Source organism: Pseudorca crassidens, chromosome 13 (genome assembly GCF_039906515.1).
Source record: "Pseudorca crassidens isolate mPseCra1 chromosome 13, mPseCra1.hap1, whole genome shotgun sequence".
Classification (NCBI taxonomy): Eukaryota; Metazoa; Chordata; class Mammalia; order Artiodactyla; family Delphinidae; genus Pseudorca; species Pseudorca crassidens.
The window spans coordinates 2,366,298-2,376,159 of record NC_090308.1 but is presented as its reverse complement, the minus strand read 5'-3'; the positions used below and the strand labels follow the sequence as shown (position 1 = coordinate 2,376,159).

Sequence of the window (9,862 nt, the reverse complement as noted above, 5' to 3'; positions counted from 1 at the left end):
TGTCTGGGGTGTATCTGCCTCTCCTTGTCTGGATCGTCCTTCCCGCAGAATCCTGCCGGGCTGGCTTGTTTCCGTCTCGTTCTCAGAGAAGCTCCAGCCGGAAGGGGATGCCCGTTGTCCCTCCCGTCACTGTCACGTTTGCCCTGTGTATTTTCTTCATCTCTCATTGCTGTCTGAGGTGCGCTGGGTTATCATCCGTAAGCTCCGTTGGAGCAGGGACTTTGTAAGCAGTGTGTATCCCTGGTGCCTGGAGCGGAGGTCAGCCCCAGTACGTGCCCGGGGAGGATCCAAGGCAACCACATGCACAGATCCAGGGGTCTGGGAAGCACAGGCTGGGGCTGGGCAGCTGCCGCCCGAGGACGACACGGTACGCTTTCAGGGGGACAGCCATCCTTACCCTGAACCCAGGGAGGCCCCCGCTTCAAGTCTGAGGAGTGGCTCAGGGACAGCGGGCCTGGCTGCCCCGCCCCCCCCAGGCTGGTCGGAGCATTGCTCCTGACGGACGTGGGCAGGCCTCCTGTCTGCGGCTCAGTGTGGACACTGGCACAGGACAGCAGCGGGGTTCGAGGTTGTGCACTGACGGCCCCGTTGGATGTGCCGGAGGGCAGCGCTCACCTGGGGAAGAGCACGGCCCAGGTGCAGACCCTCCTGGACTCGGCCTCGGGCTGCCTGGGACCCCACCTGGTCTCTGCCCTTGCACGCTAACCCACGCCGCCCTCCTGACACGGTCTACACTGCCAGCCCCCATTGTACGAAGGGGCGTATTTGGTGGAAACAAGTGCAGAGGAAATGAGGGCAGCCACTCTCCTGGGTCATCCACGCTGGACGGAGGAGGAAAGTGAACAGCATGTGACAAAGGCTGAGATGAACCAGCAGAATGGCTTTTCTTGGGGGAAACGATTCAGAGAACAAAGTAATTTTAAAGTAAAAACCTAATTGAACTACTTGAGATTTGAGACCGTTTGTACCCACAAAAGGCCGCTATGAAAAAGGGGCAGTCAGAACGATCTTTTAAAATCAATTATCTTCGGCTGCGTTGGGTCTTCGTTGCTGCGCACGGGCTTTCTCTAGTTGTGGTGAGCGGGGGCTACTCTTTGCTGTGGTGCGCGGGCTTCTCATTGCAGTGGCTTCCCTTGTTGCGGAGCACGGGCTCTAGGCGTGTGGGCTTCAGTAGTTGCAGCACGCAGGCTCAGTAGTCGGGCCTCACGGGTTCTAGAGCGCAGGCTCAGTAGTTGTGGCACATGGGCTTAGTTGCTCTGCGGCATGTGGGATCTTCCCGTACCAGGGCTCGAACCTGTGTCCCCTGCCTGCATTGGCAGGCGGATTCTTAACCACTGTGCCACCAGGGAAGCCCCCAAAATGATTTTTGATTAAAAAATTGTTGCGCCAAGTCATTCGGTGGACGGATTGAATGATGGGATAATGCAAAAAAAAAAAAAAAAAAAAAAAAAATTAGTAACCTCAAAGGTAAAGAACTCCCTGCACGTGTAGCAAAAAGACCAAGGTGGAAACAGAACGGTCAGGAGATGCGGACAGAGGATTGACTAAGGACTGCAGCAGCTACGTGTCCATCCACAGGGTTAAAACTGAGGCAGGAAACATTGGCAGAAACGTGCACAGGTTCAGAGACACCTGAGTGTCTGGATGAGTGAAAGCCAGGCCCACAGCTGGGTGGATCCTGCTTAGTGATCATTTTAAAGGAATGAGAATGAAATTGCCTGACCGGCTGCTACAAGTAATAGAGCAATAACTACAGAGTTAGGAGGGAAAATGAATTTTGAGCATAGAATTTCTACCCTGATGGAAAAAAAAAAAAAGCAACCTTCCTGCCTTGTCGGAAATGGATCGCAAAGCAAGGTAAGATGGGTCTGGCCTCTCACGTGGCATCAGGCTCACGTCACGTCTCCGCGGGGCAGTCTGTGCTGCTACCGGCAGTGGGAGGGGACTTGTGGACCCCTCCCCATCTTCTGGAGCACACTGGGCCTTTACCAGGGCTTTGCCTCTGCAGAATGGTAACTCTGGGTAAAGTCGGGCCTGCTTCCCCGGAACCAGGAAGGAGAAGAGAGGGCAGGGGGTTCCCGGGCCTGCATCTCAGGGTGGATGGAGAGGAATAGGGACAGGGGAGCAGCAGGATAGAGGTGTCTGGGCCATGCCTTATATACAGGGGTCATTTTGGATATTTTCACCTGAGTTTGTTGTTTTGGCAATTTATGAAATCTTACAGTTTGATAATGAAATTATTTTTCCCGTAAATGTTTAATTTTCAAACCCTTCTAGTTGCTAAAAGCCAATTTGGGCATGTTTTATAAATCACTAGACTATTGGATATGGACCTTAAACTCTCTTTTAAATCATTTGTAGTTTGTAAAACTGAACGGTAGCTCTTCCGAAATGGAGGTTTTTGATGAATGAGCTCCCTTTTTACTTCAGGCGTTTAGCATTTCTCTCCCCTTTCTGTCTCAGTCCATGTGATGTGTGATTTTTTATCTGATCTTCTGTTGAAATTTTGGTATACAGAATGCTGTGCTGCGCCCACCATCCTTAGTCTGGTGTTGGGTCTCGATGGCAGGCGCTCCTGCAGCCCCAGGTGCGTTGGCTGTTCGGCTGGGGTGCCACCTTCCCTGACCCCTCTTCCCCATTGCACACACCTGGGCTACGCTTACCCTTTCTCCTCTTTCAAGGCCCAGGTTAGAGGAAGCAAGTGTTTTGTCTCCTTCGTGTGCCAGGTACTTGTCATCTGTCCCTTTGACTCCCTGCACATCCCGTTGTGGGGGAAGTATACCAGAATTCCAGCCGATGTTTACAAACGTTTAAGGTGCTGGGTGCCAGGTGCTGTGCCGGTGCGCGCACGCTCTGTGCACAGTCGGCAACGGGGACTTGGGAAATACCACATCTGTGCCACCGCGTGCTGCTCACGGGCCCTGTGAGAAGGTTACAGCAGGACCACCAGAAAGATGATGTCCGAGATGATCTTTGGACTTCGGTTCCCTGGAAACTGGTGGGCTGATGGGTTCTGCCCAGGGTTGCCGGACTCACGGGGAATGAGCCAAGGGCCCTTCTGAGGAGGAAGGGTGTCACCAGCAAGGAAGTGTGGGGCAGCAGAGGTGCAGGGGGTTGAGTAGCAGACGGGTTGGGTGTACATGTTGCAACCACTGCACAGATCAGCATCCTGGACACCTAACTTCCTGGCTGAGTGCTGTCGGGCAAGTTATTTATTATCAATGTTCTCAGTTTGCTCAGTACAAGGGGGAGTGAATACTGCCTGACCGAACGGGGCGGTTGTTGTGTAACATAAGTAACGTATGCAGAGTGTTGAGCAGTGTTCTTGGCAAATAATACTCAGTAAATATTAATGGTTTTTTTTACTAAGAAGGTAAGAGTCACGGGACGTAGTTTAACTTGGATGTGGAGGGAGGAGAAGAGAGAGTGCCTTGGGTAATGGCAGATGAATTTCTGTTCCTCTCCCGAGGCCTGATTCAGATGCCACTTCCCACCAAGCCTTCTTCCCCCCACCTCGAGCTACCCGCAGTGTAACGTGTTCATGGTCTGGGTTTTCCTTGTGTCCCCGTCAGTGGTGTCCCAACGGGGGTTTCTAGCTGTGACTGCACACCACTTAAAGGAGACCTGGTGTGGTAATGGAATGAAAAACACCCAGACTGTTTGAAAAGTCACAGTATGCCATAAAAATTTATATCAACTATGATTTTAACACCCCAAAATGTGTTGTAGTTCCTTTCACAAGAGAATTATGGGATTAAAAAGTAATTTCTTAGTGCACTACAGGCTGAGCTGTTAAGGGTGAGGTTCAAGCTTGAATGTACAGGGTGAGCATCTTTGTTCAGTCTTGCTGCTGGGGGTCTGTGTGATGAAGATGATGGAACATCAGAAGTTATCCCGAGTTAAAAGCTAATTGTAACAGGATACTTTCTCAGATCGTACCAAACGTAGTAATTCATGAGTTAGATTTTGAATAGAAATAATCACTAGGCTCTTGTATTATTCGATAACCCAGTGAATGAAGAGGAGTGCATCATATAAATACACTGTAAAAACATTTAGGTTTACTACTGATTTGACACAATATATTGATGCAGACCATATTAACACTATGATATGCTGTATGACAAGAACATTAATGAAAAACTGATGAATGGACATAATTAAAAGAGAGCATGTATGTTACTAAAATGTTACTAGTCACTGAAAAAAAATTGAAACGCTATAAATTCCAAACCCATGTGAAAAAAGAACTCGAAAGTTTTCCAAAATTTGACAGTTCTAAAACTTACATGCATGACGTTTCCAAAATGAATTGTAATTGAACTCATCCATCGATGAAACTCTTAAAATATGTCAGTAATTGAAAAACCATTTTGATCAGTCATCCTAGAGTAAAATTATTTTTTTATCTCCATAGGAAGATGTTTTTAAGTCATTCTGATATGAAGAGGTGATATCAGAAAGTGTGCCGTTAAAGCAATGTAGGAAAAATGTATTACAAAAATACAGCAGTTAATGAAAATATTTATTTTCCTGTATTTTGCGATGTTTGTGGTATTTGTCAGATTTATTTATTTTTTATATTTTTATCATGCCAGCAGTACCTATTTATTATTGTTCATGAATGGTCAAAAGACTTACAAGGCTCCTTACTATTAGTATAACCACACATACGAAATATCACTTGGTGACATGGAGTGAAAAGGACAGTTTCATATATATTAAAAAAATACATACACATGTTCTCTCAAAGGCTCACCACTCACCGCTACAGAAGCAGGAAGCATCAAGCTGCAGGAGTTCCAGTATACATGACAAGTTGAAACATCTCAAGCGGAAAAACTGCACTTCAATTGCAAAAATAAAGTTTCTTCAAACATTTTGATCTGAGCTCAAGCAAAGCAAATAATGAACACCAATGAGTTTTATACTATTTAACGCACTTTAAAACAGAAAAGGACCAACAGATGCAAAAGTCCTGAAAATGTAGAGGTTAGTTATAGGAATGAACAATGCATTTCATCCAAAAAAAAAAGTCTACAGCAGACGTGTTTCATCCTGGCTCTCAAATATTTGAGAATCATAATTTACTATATTCAAACAGCAAGTTAAGCCAGAACAAAATGATAAACAGAAAACTCATGACTTCAAACAAGGCATTATTGTCCTTGGTTTCCTTAGTTTCACCAGTGCAAGAGCATCATTCACCTGAAAGATCGTGAGTCACAATTAAGAGCACTGGTACAGAACGGCTTCCTTTTTTCTTTAAAAAGTGCCACATCTCATTTAAACAACAACAACACACAATGCTAATGAAAGACCGTTTGTCTCCATCTCTTGTCAATGAGGAAAGGCCAGAGTGATTTTTTTTTTTTTTTTTTTTTTTTTTGCGGTACGCGGGCCTCTCACCGCTGCGGCCTCTCCTGCCGCGGAGCACAGGCTCTGGACGCGCAGGCTCAGCGGCCATGGCTCACGGGCCCAGCCGCTCCGCGGCACGTAGGATCCTCCCAGACCGCGGCACGAACCCGTGTCCCCTGCATTGGCAGGCGGACTCCCAACCACTGCGCCACCGGGGAAGCCCCAGAGTGATTCTTTGATTCCAATTCGAAATGGTGTTCACTGGCCAATGCCTAAGGCCTCCAATTTGAAGGAGTCAGGCTGAGCGTTTCTCAGACGTCGTTGTGCTCCTAAGACAGGACTGTCAGTTATCAGTCTCAAGTGGCTGCTGGGGAGCTTGAAGGCATGTGCAGTTGCACGTGCCATTTCATACTTAGTCATCTGTTCATTGCCGGACCAGTGAAAGGTTCCGTTAACTGATGGATCCAGCATCCTCTTCTGTGATAACTGACGCACACAGTGCCACATCTTTGACGTGTGTGGGGAACCGCTGCTGCCGGTGGTCGCTGTTCGCAGACTTGTTGCTGAACTGCACTTTATCAAACATAACGGTCACGGCACTTTCCTCAAGCTTTTTGACTTCTCCGTACAGGACAGGAATTCTCAAAACAGCAGCTCCTAGATTGTTCTCCAGGATGGCCCTTTCTCCTTCTAGTTTTGTTCTGCCATAAAGATTTAGGGGACTTGGTACGTCTTCCTCTCTCTAAGGTGGGCTTGTTCCAGCAAAAACATCATCGGAGCTAATGTAGATTAGAAATGCTCCGACTGCAGCTGCGTTCTTCACCGAGTTCCCGGAAGCATCGACGTCAGGTTGCGAAGCAGCATCCGGCTGATTTTCGACAACATCTGGCCTCTCTCTGCTGCACAATGTACTAGGACACGGGGCTGAAAGTCATAAGTGATGTGATGAACTGCTTCAGACTCCAAGAGATTAAGCTGCTCAGATTTTGGTCTTGCTCTTCTAAAACCACAGCCGACGGCATGCCGATTATTCTGCTGAAATTCTGCTAAATTCTTAGCTCTGCGAAGAAGCCTGGTGGCACCAGTAATCGGAACCCGCCAGTTGGGGCTGCTAACTTCCTCCTCCACCAAAGGGCAGTTCACGGGGACAAGGTGGATACAGAGCTCCGTCTCCCGCCCGCCGTGCCCGCCGTGTTGGCGTCGCCGCAGACTCGTTTTCACTCCAGCGCCCTCGGCTCTCCTCCCCTAGGTCCGGGCCGGCCGATCTGTCAGACTTTTAAAATTTATAGTTTGCTGGGCTCTTGTGTCTCTTCAGAATATGTATGTTTATAGCTAGCTTTGTATAGGCCATTTCGTATCCCTCCTCTAGCAGAAGGTAATCCCAGATGTTACGGGCTGCTAAGCGAGGCCCTGCCCTAGTCAGTAGGCTAGGAGTCTAGCCAACGGAAAACAGTGGAGACGGAAAAACAGTTTAAGTCTGTTATCAAGGAGCGTTGGTCATTGAAAATATGTAGGCATCTGAAATTTGAGCAGATTCTGTAGATCAAATGAGAAATATTGAAAGTTTCTTCATGAAACTCGAATCCTGAGAACCTCTGGTGGGAGAGTCCGCAGTGCCGTTGGCACCCGTCTTCTCCCCGTTCTCACAAGCCTTCACGCAGCGGGCATGCGGCCTGCTGGCTACCCGTCCAGAGGGACACATCTGGTCGTCTCCCGGGCATCACGCCTGCTCCAGGGGTTTCAGCGTCACAGAGGCACTCGGCAGTCTGCTGCCGTCAGCTGCTTGTTTTGTACCCTCTGGTTCAATGGCAAGCTTCCTGGTTGCAGACAACAGTCTCAGTCTATCCCTAACTTAGACAGAAATGCAGTTTCTTGGAGAGATACAGGATGGAGAATCAGGCGTCAAACCAGCCAGGAGCCTAGGAAGATGGGTAAAGAAACAGCCTGGTGGTACCGCAGCAGGATTTTTATTTTTTAATTTTATTTTTTCCGTAACGTCATATGGAAAAACCCGAACAAACTTCTTGGCCAACCCTATACGTCTTGGATGCTCAGTTGTTCGAGCACCAGTGGAGAAAAAACTATCCCTTCTCCACCGAACTGCCTTTACTCCTTCATCAGAAATCAGACTGTATTAAATTTGACCTTTATAAAGACCCCTCCCTGAAAGTTTCTCAGCCAGCAAGACTGTTTAGTACATGCCAGAGAAATGTAAGGAATGATAGATGTATTCTCATTTGTTTTTACTTGCCTCTTAAAACGATTTGCATTGGCAACTGTTACTAATAACCACCATTCATAGTAATAGGCAAAAACAGCTGAAGACAACCTTTGCAGTTGGTGGAGCACTCTCCCAGGAGGATGGGCGTTCACCAGGCAGGAACTTTGTTTCAGTCACTGCCGTCCCTTTAGGTCAGTGACAGATGCTCCCAACAGCTCAGGGGGAATTACTTATTCCTCTTTTACCGGTAAGACTGTGTAAGTTGTAGAGGTGGGACCTCAGCATTTTCTGACAGGATGAGCAGGGCTTCTATCCACCAGCAGAACCAGGACGTAGTTCAGAGAGCGAGTTGTGGAGTCTGAGGAGTGGGGCTGCTCGCTGCAGACACATCGGGTACTGATTTGCATTGAAGTTTTGGTTGAAATCTGTACAGTGGCCTAGACCTGATTCTGATGGTGGCGAGGGCCGGAGTGGACATACCTTGGTAATTTTTCCACGCCCATGGTTATTTGTGTTGTCCTGAAAGTCGAGCTGGGGTTTCCTGGGTAGGGACTGATTATCCCTAAGAGCGATAACCAGATTTGTTTCCTTTGCTCTAGTGTTTCCCCTTCTGTGGTGAGGTGGTGAGGGCCAGATTGCTGTCACCTTACCCCTTTCGGGGGTCTGTACTGTAGGTGAGAAACCCTGAAATAAGAATCTGCAGGCTTATAGGCACATTGTTCCTCTCTCCTCCTGAGAGAGGGAAAGCAACTTGATTCTCCCAGTATAAGTAAATCCTCCTCAGGGAGAAAGGGGGAAGGCTCCTGGGTTCTTACTCTTTGGAATGTAATTCAATGTCTCCAGGAGGAGAGATTGCTGGAATATCTCCATGGCTCCAGGGCTTCAAACCCTTTTGAAATGTAAGCACAGATCATGAGAAAGGTGAATCTCTATTCAGTGAAGACCTGCCCTTTGTCCAAGGTCCCAGTAAAATTTGTTCCGTAAGCCCTAACCATGCAGAAATATAGAAATACTTTCTCTGCAGCCTACAGTCCCACACCCAGTTGCTGGTTGTAACTCACCAAAGAACAAGCTGGAATAGCTGAGACAAACTTCGGGGCCAGAAAATGGTCAGGGTGTGCATTGCAGGCCGGAACATGCCGTAATGCAGCTCCTCTCGCTTTCCAGTAGTTTGAACAGCTTTATTGAGGTATGTACACACCATGCAGTTCACCCATGTCAAGTGTACAGTTCAACAGTTTTTAGTCTATTCACAGAGTTGTGCCACCGTCACCACAGTCAGCTTTAAAATATTTTCATCACCACCAAAAAGAACCGCATACCCATCGGCAGTCATTCTCCCTTTTCCCCACCCCTCCGACCTTCCCCCAAGACAACCACTTCCTGACTCTCGAGAGTTGCCTCTTTTATAAATAGAATTATACAATATGTTATAATATGTGTTCCTTCGTGACTGCCTGCTTTCACTCAGCATAATGTTTTCAGGGTTCATCCGTGTCGCGGCATCTATCACTACTTTATTTCTTTTCATTGCCGAATAATACTCTGTATGGATATGCCATATTTGATATGTCAGTTCGTAAGCGGATGGACATTTGAGTTGTCTCCACTTTTTGCTGTTATGAATACTACTACTAAGAATATTCGCACCATATTCACATACAAGTTTCTGGGAGAACATTTTCTCTTGAGTACATACCTAGAAGTGGAATTTCTGAGTCGTACAATAACCCCACGTTTAGTATTTCGAGGAACTGCTGAACTGCATTCCCCAGCAGCTGCATCATTTTACATCCCTGCCAGAAGTCTGTGAAGCTTCCAGTTTCCCCACATGCTCACCAACACTCATTTGTGTGTGTGTGATGAAGGTGGATATGATTTTATTTTATTTTTGAAGTTTTGAATTTTATTTATTTTTTATACAGCAGGTTCTCATTAGTTATCCATTTTATACATATGAGTGTATACATGTCAATCCCAATCTCCCAATTCATCCCATCACCACCACCTCCCCGCCACTTTCCCCTCTTGGTGTCCATACGTTTGTTTTCTACATCTGTGTCTCTATTTCTGCCCTGCAGACCAGTTCATCTGTACCATTTTTCTAGGTTCCACATACATGTGTTAATATACGATATTTGTTTTTCTCTTTCTGACTTAACTTCACTCTGTATGACAGTCTCTAGATCCATCCACGTCTCTACAATGACCCAATTTCGTTCCTTTTTATGGCTGAGTAATATTCCGTTGTATATATGTGTCACATCTTCTTTATCCATTTGT

At 47.0% G+C, this 9,862-nt stretch overlaps 1 pseudogene; it reads right to left on the bottom strand.

Moving 5' to 3' along the window:
* Positions 1 to 2,932: 2,932 nt before the first annotated feature.
* LOC137205110 (methionine adenosyltransferase 2 subunit beta pseudogene) lies at positions 2,933 to 7,060 on the bottom strand (annotated as a pseudogene).
* Between the last annotated feature and the right edge of the window lie 2,802 nt (positions 7,061 to 9,862).